The 24,407-nt window shown below is 43.4% G+C and overlaps 1 protein-coding gene across 1 annotated transcript in view; it reads right to left on the bottom strand.

Moving 5' to 3' along the window:
• Positions 1–24,407, bottom strand: part of SND1 (staphylococcal nuclease and tudor domain containing 1) — a 1,352,488-nt gene that overhangs the window by 1,125,072 nt on the left and 203,009 nt on the right. The window lies entirely within an intron of this gene.

Raw genomic sequence — 24,407 nt, 5'->3', positions numbered from 1 at the left:
TGCATAAAACCAGGAAATTTAGCAACATCAGAACAATACACGGAGATGAACCGCAACTCTGAAAATCTCAAAATACAAAAGGATAAGCACTGGTGGAATGTTATACCTTAAAGAGGCAGTATTATATATGAGCTGCTGAAAGAACAGGAGGCTGAAGGAAATCTCACCAAAAGCAGGGGCAGCAGAAGGAAACGGGGCCATGTGCAGAGACTCATTGCGAGACCTCATTTGTCTAAGTCAATAGGGACAGGCTATGTGCGAAAAACAGTCATTCAGTGCCAGGAACAGCCCTAAGCAGAAGTCAAAAGTTGAGAATGCAATTTAAAAAGTCTTAGGCAATGAACTTTTTTTTATTTTTTAAACGTGTGTTTGAAATTGCTGCAAAAGGGCCTTTAATGTCATGTTAACTGTTGATTACTGACCAATTCATAAGTCAGTAGTTTAATCTAGCAAAGAGAAAAATGTCTTGGGAAACATTTAAGAATGAACGCAAAAAGCGCTGTTTGAGACCTCAAGAATCCTCCAGCAGCGTTTACTGGTGGATGCCTTTATATTGGTTTCAAACACAGAAATATAGTTATGGAGCAGTTTTTCAGGGAACTTCAAATAAAGGCTATATATGTTTAATGTTTCCTCAAGACACAGGCAGTTAAAGGGATTTCTAAAATTGGGTCTATGTATGATTTCTTTTTTTCCTTCGTTTAACCAAATTTTCCAGTATGTTTTGAATACAGGATGTCCGGTGCAGTACTTGGAGAAACCCCCCCAGGAAAGAGACAGAGTACTGGTTGAGAAGTCAATGAAGCCATCTGTGCAATGTGCGGCGGCAGCAAAAAGGGCTAACAGAATTCTACGAATGATTAAGGGGATCATGAACAGATCGGAGAAGGTCATCATACCGCTGTACCAGGCCATGGTATGCCCTCAACTGGAATACTGCGTCCAGCACTATCGCCGTACATGAAGGACACAGTACTACTCGAAAGGATGCAGAAAGAGTGACTAAAATAGTTAAGGGGCTGGAGGAGTTGCCGTACAGTGAGAAATTAGAGAAACTGGGCCTCTTCTCCCTTGAAAAAAGGAGACAGAGGGGACATGATAGAAACATTCAAGATAATGAAGGGAATAGACTTAATAACATAGTAGATGACGGCAGATAAAGACCCGAATGGTCCATCCAGTCTGCCCAACCTGATTCAATTTAAATTAGATAGAGACAGGTTGTTCACCCTCTCCAAGGTAGAGAGAATGAGAGGACACTCTCTAAAGTTAAAATGGGATAGATTCCGTACAAATGTAAGGAAGTTCTTCTTCACCCAGAGAGTGGTGGAAAACGAACGCTCTTCTGGAGTCTGTCACAAGGGAGAACACCTTCCAGGGATTCAAGACAAAGTTCGGCAAGTTCCTGCTGAACTAGAACGTACGCAGGTCAGTTAGGGCACTGGTCTTTGACCTAAGGGCTGCCGCGTGAGCGGACTGCTGGACACAATGGACCACTGGTCTGAGCCAGCAGCAGCAATTCTTATGTTCTTATGAGTCTTCACAGTTAAGGCTTGAATTGTGAGGCTTCAATACTAATTAGGAGGTCCTCTTTGTTTTTCCTTCATTTTCCAGCAGTAGGTAGATACTTGGGGCCAAATTCTATAAATGGCGTCCCAATTGTAGGCAACAGTAGGTATCCTACCATTGTCTAACCATCAATCAGGGTGCCCATTTTCTTAAAAAAAAAACAATCCAAGGCAGACCACCTACACGTTAGGCATCTGTCGTGGGTGCACAGAGGCATCTAGCAACACTTAAGCTCATCCAAGACTGGGTGTGGGCATGGTTTCGCCCGGAAGTGGCCTTAGGCAAACTTAAGCATCCCTAGGCGAATCCCTAGGGCCGTGATAGGTGCCTGGAATATAGGAGGGGCTTTAGGTGCCTGGGCCAACCAGAGTCTTAGGCCTTCTTCCCAGTGCATTTTGGGATGCACTGGAAGTGGCTTAAGACTCCAATTGGCAAGATCCCTAAGACCACTCCTATGGGACACCTGTCCTTTAAACATAACTCTAGAAGAAACAGGTAGCTAGTGCAGACCTGTCAAGACAGGTGAAATATGATCACTCCACTTCAACCCAAAAATAAGGCATGTTGCCATGTTTTGCACCAACTGCAAGCAACTGAGGTTAATAAGTAATGCCCTGATACAAAGAACTACATAGAATCATAATAGCCTTACTGGGTCAGACTAATGGTCCCATCTAGCCCAGTATCTTGTTTCTACAGTGGTCAATCCAGGTCACAAATACCTGGCAAAAACCCAAATAGTAGCAATATTCCACACTAACGATCCTAGGGCAAGCACTGGCTTCTCTCATGTCTGTCAATCAAATACCTGGCAGAATCCAAAAGATGCTATCAACCTTTAGGGTCAAGCAGTGGCTTTCCTTATGTGCATCTTAATAGCCATCTACAGACCTTTCCTTCAACAACTTGTCCAAGATTTACAAAGACTAGGAGACATTCAAAGTTACAAAGTACGGTAATATTTTTAAAACTAATAGAAGGAAACATTTTTTCACTTGGAGAATATTAAGCTCTGGAACACATTGCCTAAACTAAACTAAACCTTAGATTTGTATACCGCACCATCTCCGCATGCGCAGAGCTCGGCACCGTTTACAGAGGTTGAGAGGAAAGGAACTACAAAGAAGGGAAAATAGGAGAGGGACTGAGAAGATAGAGAGGGACAGAGTACTAGAGAACGGGAGGTGATTAGATTTTTGAGAAGAGCCAAGTTTTCAAGTGTTTGCGGAAGGATTGGAAGGAGCTAGAATTTCTGAGCGGGGATGAGAGGTTGTTCCAGAGTTCTGTGGTTCTAAAGGGGAGGGATGTTCCAAGTTTTCCTGCGCGGGATATACCTTTTATAGATGGGAAAGATAGTTTCAGTTTTTGGGAGGGTCTAGAAGAGAGCGGGATTGAGGAATTCCAGAAGAGTGGGATAACGGGAGGAAGGACGCCATGTAGAATCTTGAAGGCTATGCAGGCACATTTATAGAGGACTCTGGAGTATACTGGGAGCCAGTGAAGCTTGGAGAGGAGTGGGGAAACGTGATCGAACTTGCCTTTTGCGAAAATAAGCTTGACCGCGGCGTTCTGAATTAGCTGAAGTCTATGGAGGTTTTTCTTTGTTAGGCTTATATAGATGGAGTTGCAGTAGTCCAGTCAAGAGAGGATGGTGGATTGAATGAGGATGGCGAAATAAGAATGATGAAAGCAAGATCTTACTTTCCTCAACTTATGGAGGCTAAAGAAGCATTTTTTTACCAGGGAGTTGAGGTGATCGTTGAAGGAGAGAGAGGAGTCTAAGATGATGCCTAGGACTTTGCTTGAAAACTCAAGCTGAAGAGTGGGGCCGGAAGGTAGAGGGATGGAGGTGGGTAAATGATCTGAAATTGGGCCGAGCCAAAGTAGTTTGGTTTTGGACTCATTCAGTTTCATTTGTACAGATTGGGCCCAGGATTGGAGGTTCGTAATACATGTTCTCAGCGAGGTTAAGAGAGGTTCGAGTCGGTTTCGAGGAGGATGAGGATGTAGTCAGCGTAGGAGTAGAGAGTTTCTAGGGGCATAGATGAAGGAGTTTCAGAGAGGACATGTAGATGTTGAAAGGAGCGGAAGCGTAGGAATTTCGAGAACCAATCAAGGACTGTGGAGCTTATGCCTATTTCGGAGAGTTGGAAGATTAGGATGTCGTGGTGAACGACATCGAAGGCTGCGGAGAGGTCGAATTGAAGAAGAACAGCGAATTTGTTGCGAGAATGGAGTTGTTGCACCTTAGAGATTAGTGAAGCCAAGAGGGATTCGGTGCTGAAGTTGGGTCTGAAGCCAAATTGGTGGGGTAGGAGGATAGAGAATCGTTCTAGGTAGGATGAGAGTTGGGTGGATATGATGGATTCTAATAACTTGGTTAGGAGAGGGATATTTGCTATAGGACGGTAGTTAGATGGAATGGAAGGATCAAGGTCGGCCTTTTTCAGAAGAGGGGACAATGAAATATGTCCCATGTCGGGGGAGAAAAGGCCTGATGTTAGGGCAGAGTTTATAAGGTCGGTGAGGGAAGCGATGGCCTGTGTAGGGATATTCTCTAATAGATAGGAGGGGAAAGGATCCAAAATGCACTTGCAAGTTTTTAGTTTGAGGCAGAGTTTGGAGACTTGCGGTTCAGAGACAAGCTCGAAGGCGGTCCAGGATCTGTCGGTAGGAATGGGAGTGGATACAGGTAAGGTAGGGTTGAGATCAATAGAGGTCAGGGAATTGTAGGAGACTGTGGGAGGGAAGAAGCATCTTAGAGTGGTAACCTTTTCATTAAAGAAATTTGCAAGGGCATCGGCTGATAGAGATGGTAGAAGCGAAGGTGGGTCTTTTTTTGTAGTTAGGGAGCGCCAGATGTTGAACAGCGCACTGATCTGGTTGTTGGATCTAGAGATCTTGTCTCCAAAGAAGTTTTTCCTGGCTTTTTTTAATGTTGAATTGTAAAATTTAATATTAGTCCTCCAGGTCTGTCTATCAAAGGGGGATTTAGATTTTTTTCCATTTGCGCTCCAAAGCGCGACATTTCTGTTTCAATTCTCTGTGAAGAGGTAGGTACCAGGGGGCCTTTCGGAGGTAGGAGATGGTTTTGGTGGTTAATGGAGCAAGGGAATGGTAGGTGGACTCGGAGAGGGCGGTCCAGTTGTGCCAATGTGATTCGGGGTCTGTAGGTCTAGGGTTGGAGGAGAGTTTGTTGAGGAGTTTGGACCAGAATAGGTTGCTCGAGGTTTTTTTGCGGAAGGATATGGAATGAGAGGAGTGGGGTGGGGAGTCAAGATGTGACATGAAGACGGGGAGACAGGTAGTCCCTAAGAAGTGATCTGACCAAGGGACTTGTTCCCAGCGAGTGTCGTCGGTTGAGGTTTTGAAGGCGGTAAGATCAATGAAGGTGGTGAAGTCTAGAGTATGCCCTTTTTCGTGGGTTGGGGATGGGGTGGGTGAGGGAAAACCTAGAGAGGTAAGGAAGTTGTTGAATTCAGATGTATCATTGTTATTTGTGTCGTCGAGGTGGAGATTGATATCACCAACAATCAGAAGTCTTTGGAATTTAAGGAAGGCATTTGTTATGGTCTCATAGACGAGATTGGAAGATTTGGTCCAAGGGGTGGGTGGTCGGTATAGTATTAGGATGCCCAATAGGTGGGTGCGGAGTTCGTCATTGACCGAGGCAAGCAAATATTCTAGAGAAGCATGGGTGCCCGTCTCAAGGAGCTGGACGTCGAAGAAAGATTTGTAGAGGAGTGCCAGACCACCTCCTTTTCGGTTGGGTCTGGGGGAGAAGAGGCCTTGGTAACCATGGGGGAGGAGTTCATTTTGTGTGAATAGGTCGTCTTTGGCGATCCATGATTCTGTGATACACAGGAATCCAGGGTCGAGCTCGTCTAGAAGGTCTTTCAAGATTTGGGTCTTATTGCATGCGGATCTGGCATTGCAATAAAGTGTCGGGACTGGGGTGAGAGAGTCCGGGACAGTGTTGGGAAGATTGGCAGGGGGCAGGGGCTTTAGAGAATCTTGGTTGACTTTTCGGGGGGTTTTCTTGGGAAGGGAATTTCTGGTGCGTATCAGTGTGGGGATTCTGAGTCCGGGGCAGATGGTATTGGTGTTGGCGGGGTCGAGTAGGTTGGGGGAGGGAGGTTTCAGACAGAGGGAAGGATAGAGAGGTGAGCAGAGTAGGAGGAGAAGGATCCAGAAGGATGGATTCATGGCAGGGTGGTTGGTGTGTGAGAGTCTGCAGCAAGGGGGAGTAGAGTTGGTTGAGGAAGGAGCAGGGAAACTTAAATTAAGCTGGCTAAGTACGGGGCCGAGAGAAGGGAGGAGAGGCTTTTTTTTTTTTTAGGACTAAAGGGGGGCTATATCAGTGAGGACAATTAGCGGCTAAGCGCTTTCTATGTGGTGCCTAGAGCGGAGAGACTTGGGGCAGTAAATGGGTAACAGGGGGATTGCACGGTTAAGGTATGTGTGTAGCCCAGGATGTGCTAGGGGAAACGGGGCAACCGAAAAGTGAGAGACTGGTAAAAAACCTTTGGCAGAGAGTACAATTTGGTGCAGAGCTGAGCAAAAAACAGAAAAAGTTTAGCATCAAAACATGAGCAAATACAATAGTAAAGTATGGTGCAGAAACAGGGGTATAAACAGTGGTAAACTTTGACAACGGGCAGAGTCGGGGTTGGGTAAGGGGAGCTGAGAGTCTGGGGGCCCTCAGTGGACCTTGATAGGCCAAGGAGGGGGGAGGGCGGTGAGGTGAGGCAAGGTGAGGCAGAGAGGAGCCCAAGTTGCAGGGGCTTCGGCAGCTCTTGGGTGGGCTGTGGGGGCAGAGTTTCTAGTGAAGAGCAGGTCCGCACACTCCTGCAAGAGTGGCGTCGGGCGGAGGAAGGAGGAACAAGATGGAGGAAGCTTCCTCCTTCCTCTGCCTTGAAGTCGCTGGAGCGGAGACAAAGCTTTTGGCGGCCCGCAGTGGGCTGAAGAGGAGCCGGGAAACGCTGGCCTTTAGCAGCCCTCGGATGGGCTGGAGAAGAGCAGGCTAGCAAGTCAGCAGGGCAGGGCAGATCCCTCCTGCACGAGATGATGTGGTGAGAGCGGTTAATGTAGCTGGTTTTAAAATAGGTTTGGAAAGTTCCTGGAGGAAAAGTCCATAGTCTGCTGTTCAGACAGACATGGAGGAAGCCACTAGTTGCCCTGGATTGGTGGCATGGAATGCTGCTACTATCTGGGTTTTTGTCAGGAACTTGTGACTTGGATTGGCCTCCGTGAAGACGGGATACTGGGCTAGATGGGACACGGGGACAAATTTGTTCCCGTTCCCGCAAGAACTCAATTTCCCCACCCCATCCCCACGAGTTGTTGCTGTCACTGTCTCATTCCTATAAGCTCTGCCTTAACCGCACAAGCCTCGAACACTTATGATTTTAAAGTGTTTGAGGCTTGTGCAGATGAGGACGGAGCTTAGGCAGTGGTGGAATGAAGCATTATGACATCACAATCTAAACCCTAGAATGTTGCTTCTTAGGATTTTAAAGAGTTTGAGGCTTGTGCAGATGAAGACGGAGCTTGCAGGAATGGGGCCGGAACAGGAAAAGAACTCTCTGGGATGGGAAAATGAGTTTCCACGGGGGACGGGGAAAAATTTGTCCCCGTGTCGTTCTCTATTTCGTACTCCATCATTGCTGTGACCTACTTGTCTTTTCAGGTCTGCGCTGCTATTTGCCTACTTTGCTTTCCAATACACAGAACCAAAACAACGCTGACCAAAGAGAACTCCCCCCCCCCCCCCCCCCCCCCCCCGTGAGGTCCTCCTGACCAGATGTGCTCTAAAATGTTTTTCTTCTGGTTTGAAACACATGCTGTCATCGGGGACAAAGTCCTGAGCCCTGCTGTCATAATGGAAATGGCCCCCAGTAGCATCATTTCTGAAAAATAGGTTGCTTCTTCAGAAACCTACACCGGTGCTTCAGGGTGCAGAAGTCTGCTCAGAAATCACAGTGGTGAGGATCTAAAGTGTCAAGGGGTGATCGTTTATTTCATCCTCTGCTTTACTGACCTTAAACCTAGGCTAGCAAGGCTTTTCTGTGTGACCTGAAGCTTGCAGTAAAGAACTGGTAAGTCGACATCAACTACAGTGGCTCTTAAAAGCTTCTCAAAAACCAGTAGGTCATCGAAAATAGACATTCCCCATTCTCTCTGCCATTGTTTTGAAGTGTGTGAAATTTGTTCTTCCTATCTCAACACATTTAGCGCATATTTGGCAAGGTACAGCTTATATACGAGACTGTGGCTTAGTATTCTGATCATTTTGCTGCCAAATGAGGTCCGTTTTTAGGCTCATGATAAAGCCTGACTAAGGCAAGGGTTGGCAAAGAGCCAATTTATCCTAAATGTTTGACCCAAGCTTTAGAAAGTGTTGCAAGGTGTAGTTTCTCTCCCCTCCAACCCCTTGTACGTCTCTGTACCTCTCATCCCTCCCACCATCCCCTGCCCCCTACCCCAACCCATAGCCAAGATTCTGTCCCCATACGCCTTAAGGTGCGTGGTCTTCGTCATAAGGTGTATGGGAACAGACTTAAAGATCTCAATCTGCACACATTGAAGGAAAGGCGGGAAAGGGGAGATATGATAGAGACGTTTAAATACCTACGTAATATATATGCGCATGAGTCGAGTCTTTCATTTGAAAGGAAACTCTGCAATGAGAGGGCATAGAATGAAGTTAAGAGGTGATAGGCTCAGGAATAATCTAAGGAAATACTTTATTTTAGTTTTTTTTACAGGTAGATGTGGTAGAGACAGAGACTGTCTGAATTCAAGAAAGCATGGGATGGGCATGTGAGATCTCAGAGAGAGGAAAAGATAATAGTTATTGCGGAATGGCAGACTGGATGAGCCATACAGCCTTATCAGCCATCATGTTTCTATGTTCTCTCCCCTCTCAAGGCCCTTTAATCTCCCTCCTAACCTCATGGCCGCCCCCACCCCCCGGGCCTACCGAGGTACTTGGTGGTCCTGCAGGACTCTTTGTGGCAGGAGTGCGGCCTTCTTGCTCCTGACTCCTTGTGTCTATCTTCTAAAATGGCTGCCGTGACCTCTCGCGGTAGCTCATAGGACTACAGGAAATGCTGTGAGAGCTACAGGAAATGCAGCAGCAATTTTAGAAGGCAGCCAGGATGAGGCCGCGCTCCTCCTACAAAGACCCCTGCTGGACCACGAGGTACCTCAGTAGGCCGGGGGGGGGGGGAGGTTAAGAATCGTGGAGTTGGGAGGGAGATTAAAGGGTCAGGGTCTAGAGAGCCACAACCACATGCAAGAAGAGCCGCAGGTTGCCGACCCCTGTACTAAGGCATGGGTCCTGCTGTACCTTTTCAGTATGAGAATATCTTTACCTAAGAACATAAGAATTGCTGCTGCTGGGTCAGACCAGTGGTCCATCGTGCCTAGCAGTCCACTCACGCGGCGGTCCCCAAGTCAAAGACCAGTGCTCTAAATGAGTCCAGCCTCATCTGCGCATGTTCCAGTTTAGCAGGAACTTGTCCAACTTTGTCTTGAATCCCTGGAGGGTGTTTTCCCCTATAACAATCTGGAAGAGCGTTCCAGATTTCTACCACGCTCTGGGTGAAGAAGAACTTCTTTACGTTTGTACGGAATCTATTCCCTTTTAGCTTTAGAGTGCCCTCTCATTATCTCTACCTTGGAGAGGGTGAACAATCTGTCTTTATCCGCTAAGTCTATTTTCCCTTCAGTATTTTGAATGTTTCGATAATGTCCCCTCTCAATCTCCTCTTTTCAAATGAGAAGAGGCCCAATTTCTCCAATCTCTCACTGTACGGCAACTCCTCCAACCCCTTAAGCCATTTTAGTCGCTCTTCTCTGGACCTTTTTGAGTAGTACCGTGCCCTTCACATACGGCGACCAGTGCTGGATGCAGTATTCCAGATGAGGGCGCATAAGACTATTTCTACTTCAGGAAGCAGGTGAAAGCTTGGTTCTTCACCCCAGGCCTTTAATGGAAAAAGTAACTAACTTGCTAGTCACACATGCACCAAGAGTGATCCTGGCTGCACACTCTCCTACCCTAGCATTATGCAACAAATTAACTTTTTTTTTGGTGCAAGACGAAAATGAAGTTTAGCGTGCGTTAAAACGCTTAGTGCGCCTTTGTAAAAGCGTTAGTGATGAGCACGAGGAAAAGATTCACCAGGATGCTACAATGGAGAAACGATATCAGGGCAGATGGAATTCATCAATGCTGGCTGACTATTGTTGGACAATAATTAGAGATGCTCCTAATCTCATTTATAAACGCACTTCAAAAGAAAACGATTCTAGAAAATATTTATAGGAACTCTTAAAATCGGCGCATTGCATTACATTATGACTTCTCATGCTAAAAATATTTGTGATTTGCTCAAAAACTACACATGATAGGAGAAAACTAAGGCTATTTTCATACACAGGAGGTCAAATTCTATAAAGTAACCATGTGCTAACCGCTAATGTGTGCATGTTAGTCTATGGACGCATTTAGCGTGCATGTAAATTTAGCGCGTGCTAAAAATGTGCGCCTTTGTAAAAGAGGGGATAAAGTAATACTTTAGCTTAAAAATCTAATTTGAGCCAAACTATTTTACTATTTCAGAGATTGTTATAACATTTACTCCAAGCATTAGAAAATATAGCGAAAATGTTAATTTTTGCATTATAATACCCTTTTGCCAAAAAAATCAGAGTGTTATACCAAAAAATTAAGGTCAGTTTTGAATTCAGCGACCCCAAATCATTATAGAACACTATAGAATCATGCCCCAAAATCTCTGTTGCACAGTGTTAATCAAGCACCTCTCCGACTTCCTTTAAAGTCCCCTTTTAGCAAGCTGCGTGAGAATTTCTTATCGCAGACCACTGCGGTAAAAGCTCCAATACTCATAGAATCCCTATAAGCATCAGAGCCCTTACTGCAGCGGTCTATGTTAAAAAAAACAACCAAAAAAACCCTTATGCAGCTTGCTAAAAGAGAGGTAGATTAGGCCCCTAACTCCTGAAGTGAGTTTCAAAATAAAAATCACACCTGCACTATTTTGTGGATACTTTTTTGCTGGCACGCATTTTCCTCCATTGACCTCGACACCCTGGGAAAAGCCACTTCTGAAAGTGGCTAAAAGTATGAATATTTTTTAAGAGCATGCAGACTTTAGTTTCACTCAAGGATGACTATTTTCAGGCAACCTTATAACATGGGTAAAACACTTTGTAACATGAATAAATCATTTTGAACACGGCCTTACCGATCTCACACCCCCGTTTCATACTTAAGGCTTTTTATCAATACTGAAAGCGGAAGGGGATTCACAAAGTCAGGGAGAGAGAGCGGTTTTATGATTTGTAAGTGAACTACTTTTGGCAGACAAAACCAGCATTCTTTATAATGTAGGCCAGGACTTAAAAAGCATTTCACAAAGTCTACCACAAGATCTTTTCATGACAAATGACCCCACTCTTACTTCCCATCTTGAATATAGCACCCTTGGCAAATCCGCGCTGGTTTATCATTATTCAGGGGTACAGCCTTAGGATATATAAGAAAAATAAAGTATGCCTACTAACGAGCTGTTCGTATCACATACTCTTGGAAGAGCATTCACACAAGCAAGCACAAGCTCCAGCCCTACGTCGCTTCCAAGATACAGAAATCAAGGGACTAGACCAAGTTGATAAGGCTGCAAGTTGCTCCAAAGAAAGAAGAGAAGGAAAAATTATTGATGTGGCAACATATATATTTACCTGTTACTACCATACTTGTATTTAAAAAAGTTAAATTAAAATACAGCCGACACATAAAAAGGCAGGTTTCTGCAAAAATACAGAAATAAACACAAAAAATATTTCCTTTAATCCAAACACAACATAAAAAATGATTAAACTAAAAGGCCTATACTTTCTTATTTTAAAAATGTCTATTCTGCTTAATGCCAAAGCGGATTACAATGAGACATCAAAATATCACAAACATTACAAAAGTGTTGCATAAGAATTGCTGCTGCTGGGTCAGATCAGTGGTAACACTGTGCACAGCAGTCCACTCCCGTGGCAGCCCTTAGGTCAAAGACCAGTGCCCTAACTGAGACTAGCCTTACCTGTGTATGTTCTGGTTCAGCAGGAACTTGTCTAACTTTGTCTTGAATCCCTGGAGGGTGTTTTCCCCTATAAAAGACTCCGGCAGAGCGTTCCAGTTTTCCACCACTCTCTGGGTGAAGAAGAACTTCCTTACGTTTGTAAGGAATCTATCCCCTTTTAACTTTAGAGAATGCCCTCTCGTTCTCCCTACCTTGGAGAGGGTGAACAACCTCTCTAACTGTTAGCTGCCGGAATATCCTTTAAACAAAGGAAAAAAAATAAAATTACAATTCAAAGAATCTGCTGTCAACTTCTACACTCCCTTCCTTAAAAATCCTCTGCACTTGTCCTATAATAGAAATGCCTCTACCACATCTCCCCTCGCCTATCTTTCTTCCAACGTATACCTATAGAGATCTAAGGGCTAGATTAACTAACCTTACTAAAGCATTCCAATCCATGGTCGATCCAATCCCGGGCGACCGATTCACAAAAGACTGCGCATGCAAATTCTCTAATCGCAATCACTTCCACAAGCAATCCCACGGAGTGGTGCACACTATTTTCTTTGCCTGTAAATGGTCTGTGCATACGCTGGCTCTCCTAACTAGAGAATGACACGGTGACAAAATTCATCACCATTCCCGTCCCCGTGGATAACCGCGGGAAACCTTCTTCATATCATTCTTTAAGGAAAGAGGGAAGAATCAGAGTATGAATGGCCACAACCACTGACCCACAAGCTTTGCTTTGAAGAATGCTGGTGTAGAAGGACTGAGGTTGAAACAGACACTACAGAATGACAGTCTCTAGTATCCAGAGCAGATATTGTGATGTCATAATGCCTCATTCCGCCAGTGCCTAAGAGCCAATCACATCAGTGATGTTACAATGGCTTCATTATCCTTGGCTCACATAAGAATCAGAGTATGAATGGCCACAACCATTGACCCGCAAGCTTTGCTTTGAAGAATGCTGGTGTAGAAAGACCGAGGTTGAAATAGACACTAGAAAATGACATGGGATTATTTCCCGCGGTTATCCACGGGGACGGGAACGGTGATGAATTTTGTCACCGTGTCATTCTCTATTCCTAACTTCCCTCTCGCTCTCCCAAATGCAAACTGACCAACTGCCACCTCTGCAGCCCAGAAGTAAAGAGGAGGGAAAGACAGATCCATCTGTTTAGAAGGCTGAGCTCGGCTTCCATCCTGAAGCCTGACATTTGCAAACAGGCTTTCAGAGCACTGGGGGGGGGGGGGGGGGGGGGGGAGTGCATGCAGGACAGCGGTTCCTTTAAAAAAAAAAAAAAAGCTTTGTTGTCGTGAGCCCGTGGTTTTAACTTGCGTGTTTAAAGCAGGTTAAAACCACGGGCTCACAATAAAGCTTTTTTTAAAAAAGCAACTGTTAACTTGGTTTCCTCCATCCTTCCTCACGGCGTGTTCTGTTAAAACCACGGGCTTGCATGTATGGCTGATTACAAGAGCAGGGCGGCAGAGAACAGGGCAGTCGGAAAGGATGTCAGTGACTGGTTCCCCAGCAGTCGCTTCTTTGTTGATTGGCCAAGCACAGTCGGTGTTCCATATTTTGAATAGTGAATCACTACCTTCCTACTTTGCATGCCGTTTCCCCTCATTTGCATGCGTGGATTGGATCAGATCAGACGACGATCGGCACACAGGTTAGTGAATCGGGTCGGAGGAAAATCAAGTCAGTACATGATCGTAAATGCGATCGGTGGGCTTAGTGAATCTAGCCCTAAGTCTGTCTCCATATGCTTTATGCTTGCATCATTGCGCCAATATCTTCCATGGGCTTGGAAGACTCAAGGTAAAGGGAAGAGAAAGGATTAATGAAATAGTGGGGAATGTGGACATTCAGTGGCATCGCAGGGGTGTGAGGCGCCCCTCCCCCTCGCTCCTTCTCTGACCCCCGACGCACATGCACCCCCCTTTCCTTACCTCTAGCTGTTCACCTTCCTCACTTCCTATGTGCAGCACTTTTTCTGAGGCCCTCTCCAAGTACCTACAAATCCCAAAATGTGGCCCTGCAAAGGGTTTGAGTTTGAAACCGCTGATCTATGGTCTGCCCATATTTGAAGTGGTTTGACATAGTCTTTACCCCTCCACATTAGTGAGTGGAGGGGGGGAGAAGGTTAATGGTTATGCTCATAAATGTCAGGATGCAGGGCTGCTGGGGAAAAATAGAAAGGAGATAGGAGACAGTGAGGAATTCCCTTGTTCTTTTTGTTCTGAAGCTTCTCATCTACGCAGATATTAAACTGACATGGCTGGAGAAATGATGTACTTTAATGGGACTCTTAAAATGAGGAAACGCGCCACAAGAAAAAAGTCAGTAGTTAAAATTCCATAGCAAAAAACCTCAGTCACTCTTTTCTCCTGTGTCTGCAGTTAAATTGCATATCTATCCACCTAATTTTAGTCCTTGCACCAAGAGGTAATAAACTACGATTTTAAAATGATATACTACATGAATTACAGTGAGGAGCTAGTATGAAATTCTCTGCATGTCTGAGAGGAGCTGTAGTCTGGTAGTTGGCACCTATGGGCTATGGACTGAGGTTTCAAACAAGTCCCATCATATTGTCCTTTATTCTACTAATTTGTCCAAGACACTTATTTTTCCACTAAAAACCAAAATCATGTTACATACGAACTATCTTTATCTCAATTTAGATCCCTGGGAAAGTGTTAATCAGACATGACAGCCACCAGTCAAGTACCAGCATGTAATCATTTAAACTGTAATATGTTTTAGGATCCTGTCTGGATGGAAGTCACACTACAAACTCCAATTATTTTTGTTTTATATTCAGAATCTTCCGTTCATACTAAGTCGCACTGTACTGACCACAGGAAGCATGTTATATGGACCCCAAACGATTTCAATATCCATCTCGCTTAAAAAGGAGAGAGAGGCTGGTGGCCATGGCTGTGATTAGAAGGCTCTTTATAATTTTTATTTTAATTCTATCCATAATTACATTTGCACAGATTATTTATTTTTATTCTTTTGTAGCTACACTGATGTAAAAATCCTACACCCAGCCCCAGATGGATGAATTGGTCTTTAGCTGACAAACTAAGATAAGAGGTGAAACGGGACGTTGAGAGCCTGATCTGCAACAGACGACCCAGAACCCTGCAACAAGCACAATGCCAGCTGCGGAAACCCTGAGAGAACGTCTAACCCAGCTCCACGGAGAGAACATCCTTAAACCTACCAGAGACTTTTCCATCCTATGGACTTTCACAACAAAATTCAAATTTCTGACCAACTGACTTTCCCGCCAAAATTCAAATTGGTGGATTGCCCTGTTCCCAATCAGGTTAGTGAACCCACTATTTCCAAAAAGTCACACTGTAGACTTCCGAGCATACCCTGAAGAAAGCCACAGCATGGTGTCTGAAACGTTGGCTTCTACCCGACAAAGATGCAAGGAGACCCGGAAACCTGCAACAAGCACCATATGCCAGCTGTGGAAACATTGAGAGAACATCTAACTCAGCTCCACAGGAAGAACATCTTTAAACCTACCAGAGACTTTTCCATTCTATGGGCTTTCACAACATTCAGATTTCTGACCAACTGACTTTCCCGCCAAAATTCAAATTGGTGGATTGCCCTGTTCCCAATCAGGTCAGTGTACCCACTATTTCCAAAAAGTCACACTGTAGACTTCCGAGCATACTCTGAAGAAAGCCACAGCATGGTGGCTGAAACGTCGGTCTCTACCTAACAAAGATGCAGGGAGACCCAGAAACCTGCAACAAGCACAATGCCAGCTGCGAAAACCTGAGAGAACAGAAGACCATTTACTTTTTGTTTTTGTACACCTTTTTCTCCCAAAGGAAACCAAATGCACTGACCTTGTTTGGGGGGGGAGGGGCAATGCCCCTCCACCCCCAAACTATGGATGCTCCCTTACTCTTCCCCAGCACCGCATCAACATACCTCTTGAAAGGTTCACAGGCTCTCAAGCATCCTCCACCTCCTGCTCGCACCGGCCTTGGCTCCCCTCCGATGTGATGTCCTGGTCCCACTAGTGGGAAGTTGCGTCAGAAGAGAGCCAAGGCCAGCATGAGCAAGGTTGGGAGATGCTGCTCACTCCGGCAAACTTTTCAACAATAAAAAATAGAAAAGGACAATTATACAATTAATCAGCTTCAATGATTTCTATACTACAACAACAACGACAAAAAAAAGCTAAAACTTTACACATATATAAATTTGCTTATTTATTTATAAAAGCTATAAATATTCATACATTAATAATACATATCCCATATCACAGCACTATATAATGAATATGTACAATGCAGCAATGAGAACTTTCCCCCCAATATTACAAATTCTTTCTAAACATCCTAAGTTGTTAATCAAAGTGCTTTAATTAGTGTCTTTTATATCGTATGTCCAGAGATCAACTTGAAATTAGATTCTAATGTCAGTCCACTTTTTACTCAATGTCCCGTTGAAACTTCTTCACCAAACCTGATGATTAATCATGTGTCCGATATCAACTCTCCAAAAGATTTCCAACAGTCATGCCCGACACAGGACGACTATGTTTAGCCCAATGGTGTCATCAAGAGCTGTGACTGGAGATGGTTCACATTGCCTTCTCAAATGCAACTTGTAAAAGCAAGAGGTATGCAGGAATGGGGAGCGGGAATGGGGAGCGGGTGAGCAGGAGAAGAGGGACCAATGTCCCCCAGCAAGATATCACCTGGGGAGGGGCGGTCCACACCCCCCATTCCCTCTTGATACAGCACTGGGGCAGAGAGGAGGTGAGGCACCGAACATGACATGGAGAGGACAGCAATAAAAAGTCCCATGATGAATTGTCCCATTTCGCTGCCGAGGGTCAAAGCATTTGTTTGTATGCATAGATTCGCTGTGCCATGAAAACAAACCTTTGCATAGTCAAGAAGCGGCCAACACTGGAATCTGCAGGCTGTAGGAAGGGGAGACCCCACCACACACAGTCTAATATAGCTAATTATATGCCCCATTCATCCCTCACAATGCTTTACATGACACAACCCACCCCACTGTGCATAACATCTGATATGATTACTAAAATGCTCCGTTTGCTCAGTCATAAAGATTCCTCCCATTTCTTCACACATTTTATAATTCATTCACCATACTGTTGTCACACACGTGTGCACCACCCGCAGAAACATTTTTTGGCTTATAAAGAAAAGCATGCCTTAAATGCGGTGCTTCCAGCATGCACTTTACAATTTGTTTAACCTAGATTCATAGACATGTCACTGAAAAACCACCAAGCCAGTTGTTTAATAGAATTCACTATAAACCTGGTAATTTTACAAAGAATTCACTATGTTTGATGTCTTTATAGCAGGCAGTGGGAGTAAGAGGATGTGATGCTTTGTGGAGTTTATGTGTGTTCCGTATTATTTTAATATGTGGCGGCTTTTTTATTATGATCCGCTTTGGAGCTACTAGAACATAAGTTTTAAAATAATGTTTCTTTACTTGTTTCACTAGATTCTGATAGCTGGCATAAAAAGTTCGACATCCTATCCTGCAGCAAGTGCTTTTGTGTAAAAAAAAAAAAAAAAAGGTTTAAGACGTGTACATTTTTGTGAAACAAAATATTTCACACACATATCCTTATAAATTGAGGTAGTCGCTCTCTTCCCTCTGCTCAAATTCAGATTAAATTCCCTGGGGATAATGCACTGTAACCACAAGCAGCTATCATTAATACACAGACCTTCTTGAAACAAGGACATCAGACACTGCATCCTAGGAAAAGAACCCAAGGTAAATGTCAAGAGTAGAACAAATGGCTTTTATGATCTACAGAGGTCACTTATCTTTCTGTACTGATGTGTATGGTTTGTTGTTTTTAAGAACAAGAAAGATGAAGACAATTCCCTGTGTGAGAGAGAATTTAATTCCTAAATGTGTTTAAAAAAGGCCTCTACTCTCTCATCATTCTCGGTCTGCTGCCTTTGATACTATTGATCATCGCCTACTCTTCGGTATGCTGTCCTTGTTGGGATTCCAGGCTTCTGCCCTCTCCTGTTTTCCTCCTCACTCTTCCATCGCACCTTCAGTGTATGCAATGGTTCCTCATCCACAGCCTTCCCGCTATCAATTAGTGTACCTCAAGGCTCTGTCCTGGGACCACTCCTTTTCTCAATCTACACTTGCTCACTTGGATCGCTGATCTTCTCCCACGGCTTCCAGTATCATCTCCCTGTGTCAAATATCTCTATTGAAATCTAGACCAGAGTTTCAGCCTGCCTGTCCGAAACTGCCACCTGGATGTCTTGCCGCTGTCTAAAACTGAATATGACTAAAACAGAGCTGCTCATCTTTCCTCCTAATCCCACCACACCACTTCCCTTGTTCTCCGTCTCTGTGGACAACACTTTCATCCTTCCTGTTTTGTCTGCTCGCAATATTGGGATCATTGACTCCTCTCTCTCCATCACCCAGATACAACATATCGCTAAAACCTGCCACTTCTTCCACTATAATAAGGCCTTCCACTTAGACATCTCATTCCCCTCCAATCCATCCACAATTTGGCTGCATGATTTATATTCTGGGAGAGCCGCTATACTCTTATTACCCCTCTCCTAAAATCACTTCATTGGCTTCGCATCCGTTTCCAAATACAATTCAAACTCCTCTTACTGACCTACAAATGCACTCACTCAGCTGCCCCTCACTCTCTTTTCACTTATCTCCCCCTCTGATCCCTCCCCCTCCCCGTGAGCTCCACTCTCTCCTATCTGTGACCTTCTCTTCCTCTAACTCCAGACTCCGTCCCTTCTGCCTTGCTGCACTGTACACTTGGATAGGCTGCCCGAATCCCTTCGGCAGGTTCAGTCTCTGGCAGTGATCAAGGCCCAGTTAAAAGCCAATCTCTTTGAGGGCGCTTTTGACTCCTAACTCCTCTCATCTTGAGCTCTGCATCCCCAACCCTATACGTCATGTCTGTCCAATTTAGATTGTAAGCTCTTCTGAGCAGGGGCCATTTATAAATGTCAAAATGTACAGGCGCTGCGTATGCCTTTCAGCGCTATACAAGTGATGTGATAAGTAGTAATCTTTTATAATACAAGTCGCCGTTAAAATTCACATTGTGTCAAGCATCAGGTACCAATTAAATTTGCAATGCATACTGCTCATAAAGCTTAGATTAGTCACATTAAACTCCACTTGATAAGCCTGCACAAAATATTTCAACTCTTAAGAAGCAAAAAATAAATAAATAACCTCTTGTTTCATTGCCCATCCCTTTTTATTGGTTTATGAATTTTATTTAATCCTTTTTTTCTCCTCCTCCCTTTTTCAAATGTATTATTTTATTAAAATAGTACTAGTTGTCTTGTTTTTGTTATTCTAACCCAATTTTTAACTAAATGTAAATCGCATTGGATTTGGATTTTGCGATCAAATCAAATCTTTTAAATAAACTTGAATGTTGGGAAACCCTTTAAAATTCACACAATGGAGGTTATATAAACTTATATTAATTGAAAAGAATAAGAACTATGAACTTGGTTAGCGTCCTGTATCATTATTACAGCATAAGGGTGATGTAAACGATGCGGTAGTTTCAAGTCTATTTAAAATTTATTATACCGCCTAATCAGGCTTCTAGGCCTTGTACATTAATAAAAAGGTAAATATAAAAAAAGACATTTAAATATTAAACTGTTTATTTATTTATATACCACTTACAGCCTTATTGTAAGCTGGCTAGGTTTAAGGCAGATAGTAAATATTTTAAATAAAATATTAAGTCTCTAGAATAGCAAAATGCCAACTACATTCTTCCATTCTATTCATACTGCATTTAAGTCCCCTTTTACAAAGTTCAACGTGGATAAGTGCAAAGTGATGCATGTCGGTAACAAAAATCTCATGCATGAATACAGGATGTCTGGGGCGGTACTTGGAGACCTTCCAGGAAAGAGACTTGGGAGTTCTGATCGACAAGTCGATGAAGCTGTCTGCACAATGCGCTGTGGCGGGCCCTCACCTGGAGTACTGCGTCCAGCACTGGTCGCCGTACATGAAGAAGGACACGGTACTACTCGAAAAGGTCCAGAAAAGAGTGACTAAAATGGCTAAGGGGCTGGAGGAGTTGCCGTACAGTGAGAGATTGGAGAGCTGGGCTTCTTCTCCCTTGAAAAGAGAAGACTGAGAGGAGACATGATCAAAACATTCAAAATACTGAAGGGAATAGACTTAGTAGATAAAGACAGACTGTTCACACACTCCAAGGTAGGGAGAACGAGAGGGCACTCTCTAAAGTTGAAAGGGGATAGATTCTGTACAAACGTAAGGAACTTCTTCGCCCAGAGAGTGGTGGAGAGCTGGAACGGTCTTCCGGAGTCTGTTGTAGGGGAAAACACCCTCCAGGGTTTCAAGACTAAGCTGGATAAGTTCCTGCTAAACTGGGACATACGTAGGTGAGGCTGGACTCATTTAGAGCACTGATCTTTGACCTGGGGGCCGCCGCATGAGCGGACTGCTGGGCAGGATGGACCACTAGTCTGACTCAGCAGTGGCAGTTATGTAGGTTTTTTTTTGTTGTTGTTTGTTTTTTTTGTTGTTGTTTTTTTTTTTTTTTTAAATCGCCGGCCGCAGCAGTATTAGTTCGGACGCTCAGAATTCCTCTGAGCGTCGTAGCAAATACTGTGGCGGCCAGCGACTTTTTAAAAGGGGGGGTTATTTATATGTATGTGCAAGATTTTGCTCTTGCTAATGACTTACACTTCACACTTTGTGCTTCACCTCTGGTTCTGGAAGCTTTTCAGATCTTGACATTCATTATTTGTTCACTGGAGCAGGTGGCTACAATATCCCCATCCAACTTACTATGCTATGCTCTTTTCAGGTAAGGTCAATAGTTTGTATAGTAGCAAATTCATCCTTGCTTACTTGTTATTTCAGCTGAAAGCAGGCAGATGAGCAGTGGTTTTGACCAATGTTCCCTCTAAGGATTGATGAGGTGTGTGCAAAAAAAAATATGCATGAGCGACAAGTTACATACTCCACAAATTTATGAGCAGGCACGGAGGACGCATTTTTAAACAAATGTAGTTTATCCTTGTACTCCTTATGTATTTTTAATCATCTATAGATATGTTTGTATGTTTATTGTTCAAATGGTTTTATTTATTTCCCCAAATTTTATTTTTGTTATACACATTGAAAATATTTGATATTGCGTTTAAATCAAAATCTCAATAAACTTGAAACGAGTGCATATGAGATTGTGGGAGAGTTAAATACTCATAACTTAGAAGAATAACAATTTACTTAAAGTTTTTGCTTCGCCAGCTTTCTGGTATCTTTACATACAGTGGCGTACCTAGCATATGTAACACCCGGGGCCCATCATTTTTTGGCACACCCCCCATCTGTACGAAAAACATGATTTTTAGTAACAAGCCACACGTCACACATGAGTACCTAGGAAAAGGCAGCATCTTACATATTGCAGTGAACAGTACATCAATACACCCATTGTAAAACTAAACAAGCCAGACCAGCACAGATCAATCCTACACCGTCAATCCTAACAGAAAACTGTGTCTTTCGAACACACAGAACACAGAAAACACCTTCGCCTAGTATGGAATATGTCATCACAAACTAACCCCTCTCCCTTTGTATGTAGTATGGATTTTAGCCACGGTGGTAACAGCTCTGACGCTCATAGAATTCTGAGCATCAGCGCTGCTACCACCACGGCTAGCGCTAAAAAACGCTCCACAGTTTTGTAAAAGGGGGGATAAAATAGAAATACACAGCTTCAATGCTCTAGCTCAGGGGTGCCCAAACGTTTTGGGCTTGCGAGCTACTTTAAAATGACCAAGTCATAATGATCTACCAACAATAAAATTAAAAAACACAAAGCACACTATATGCTGAGAAAATGTTAATTATCATTTCTATTCTGTGCTTTTTTCAAAGAGGTCAAGGCAGATGACTCTATGCATTGTCACCTCAGTAACAACCATACAAAAATAGACAAATATACCCCCCTCCCTTTTTATTAAACCACAATAGCAGTTTTTAACGCAGGGAACTGCGCTAAATGCCCAGCGCTGCTCTCGACGCTCATAGGCTCCCTGCGCTAAAAAACACTATTGCGGTTTAGTAAAAGGGGGCCATAGTGCAAAATATTGACAGCATATATAAATTCAGACACATTTTGATCACTAAATTTAAAATAAAATCATTTTTCCTACCTTGTCTGGTGATTTCATGAGTCTCTGGTTGCACTTTCATCTTCTGACTGTGCATCCAATCTTTCTTCCCTTCTTTCAGCCTATATGCTTCCTCTCCTCCAGACCTCATTCTCTCCCCTAACTTTTTCGTCCTCTCTCCCTGCCCTTTCTTTCTTTTTTCTCTCTTGATGCCGCCTTTCTTTTTTTTCTGTCTCCCTGCCTGCCCCCTTTCTTTCTCCCTACCCTCCACAAAGCTACTGCTGCCACCATCGGGGGAAACAGGCCCCAAAGCCACCGCCGCGGCTGCCCCAAGCTCTCTCTGCTTCCCACGGACCAACCAGCAATCCCCCAACGTCAATTCTGCCGTCGGAGAGGAAGTTACGCCCAACCAGGCAGCGATTGGCTGGCCCGAACTTCCTCTCCGACTGCAGCCTTAGGGCAGGTGCACAAACGGGGCGGACTGCCCTCCCCTCTCTTGATATGACACTGAAGACATGGCAGCGGCTCCTCTCACGAATCCCCACCTGCGTCAGAAGTCCGATGCAGTCGGGGATCTTGAGGAGCCGCCGCTGCATCTTTCAACTTTAAAATACAGGCCACCGCCGCTTCCTCTCACCTCCGCCCGCCCTAGAGTGAGCGACAGGAGAAAGCGTATGAGCGACGCCACTGAAAATAGTGAGCGATTGCTCATGCGCTCACCTTAGAGGGAACACTGGTTTTGACCTATCCAATAAGGCCAATTTGTTATTAATTAGAGCTGCAGATTGAATGCGTTAAAGTGATGAACATGTTAAATCTTTAACACCGATTAATAGAATGAATCACGATTAATGCAATTACCTTATCGTCATCACTCTGCTTCCTGAACAGTAAAACAATTGACAAGTTAGGATCAGCATATGAGCGATAACAATTCAATTTGACCTGGTTCTGCAGAGACTCAGGGCTCCTTTTACTAAGATGCGCTAGCATTTTTAGTGCACGCAGGAAATTACTGCGCATTACGCTTCTAGAAGTAACGCCAGCTCAATGCTGGCGTTAAGGTCTAGCGCGCGCTATTCTGCGCGTTAAAGCCCTAACGTGGCTTAGTAAAAGGAGCCCTCAGAGACTTTTCTATCTCTTAAATTTGTTTTATTTTGTTTTTTAATTTTTTAATCTTCATTATTTCCTATTTTCTATTTCTTTGATTTTTGATCTTGGAAACGTATTGGGGTAGCCATACAAATAATCACTAAAAACTGGAAAAATTGGGACAGACTCCATTTTACCTTTTGGTGGGAATCTTTATGCTTATATTATAAATATGAGAGAATTAATTTGGAAACATCGTGCCATAATAAGCAGTTTAAATTAACATGGGATCCCACTGACTAATTTTGTTCATTTTGATTAAATTGAATTATACCTTTATTTTCCCTTTTAGATTGCATAGCCAGGATGGGTGAGAGGGAGGGAGGGTTATATACTTAACAAATGTTGTCTGGGATTTTAATTTCATGTATAATTTACTGCTTTTCTTTTTGTTCTTAAACTAGGGTGGAAGGAGGATGGGGATAATTATCTTGTATTAATATCTGATTGTAAGTGCTATCTCTCATGATAATTGTATATATATATTTTGTAAGCACTATTCTAGATTTGAAAATCAATAGAGCTTATTAAAAAAAAAGAAAGTAATCCACTTAGGTCAGTAAAAGCAGGAGCGGTAGATCAAATCTTAAATAAACAAACAAACTTCTGAGGGACACCAGAATGTATTCAATATCTTCAGAAGCACCAAATACTGCTAACAAATGTTTTCACCAAGAAGTCCAATATAGCAATGAGCTAAGTGCCCAACAGGTCCAACTGTGGTACATACTCAAAGCCTCTTTTTTTTTTTTTTAAAGCTTTCCACACCCCAGCTTAGTAGCATTGTGATAAGACACTTCCAAAAAATGCAAATAAAAAAAGTTACACTCTACTTTTTTACATGGACAATGTAATTACCTTATGGATTCTTCACAAAAGGATAATAAATTAGAATTGCTGAACAGTGCCTTGCCAATGCTCAATCTTTATTTGTTTCTCCAAACACTAGATGAAGAGTGTGTATTCTAAATCTCTACCAAGACACTAAAGGCTGTATTTATAATATCTAAATCTGGGCTCTTCACAACTTCTTTTAAACTATTTTATTGTTAATGAGTTACAGTTTTAAACACTTGTTAGAGGACGCCGCGGCCATCTTTAAAACTAAGTTGTGAGAGCAGATGGATTGATTTCGGCGGTTGTGGTAAAGTTTTTATTCTTAAGGGTATTAGAATGATAGTTTAAAGGCAAAGGCTTACGGAGGTTATAAATGATTTTTATATAGACATTATTGTTTTGTTTTGTATTAGGGAGGACCCTTGAAAAAGCATTGGGCGAAACATGTCAGGTCTAGCCCTCCAAGCCGAACAGAGTTAAAATGAAGGTTGAAAGAAGCTATATATATGAATT

The sequence above is a fragment of the Geotrypetes seraphini genome, chromosome 9 (genome assembly GCF_902459505.1).
Source record: "Geotrypetes seraphini chromosome 9, aGeoSer1.1, whole genome shotgun sequence".
NCBI classification, from domain to species: Eukaryota; Metazoa; Chordata; class Amphibia; order Gymnophiona; family Dermophiidae; genus Geotrypetes; species Geotrypetes seraphini.
Note: the sequence above shows the minus strand (reverse complement) of the source record. Positions and strands in the feature narration are given on the sequence as shown.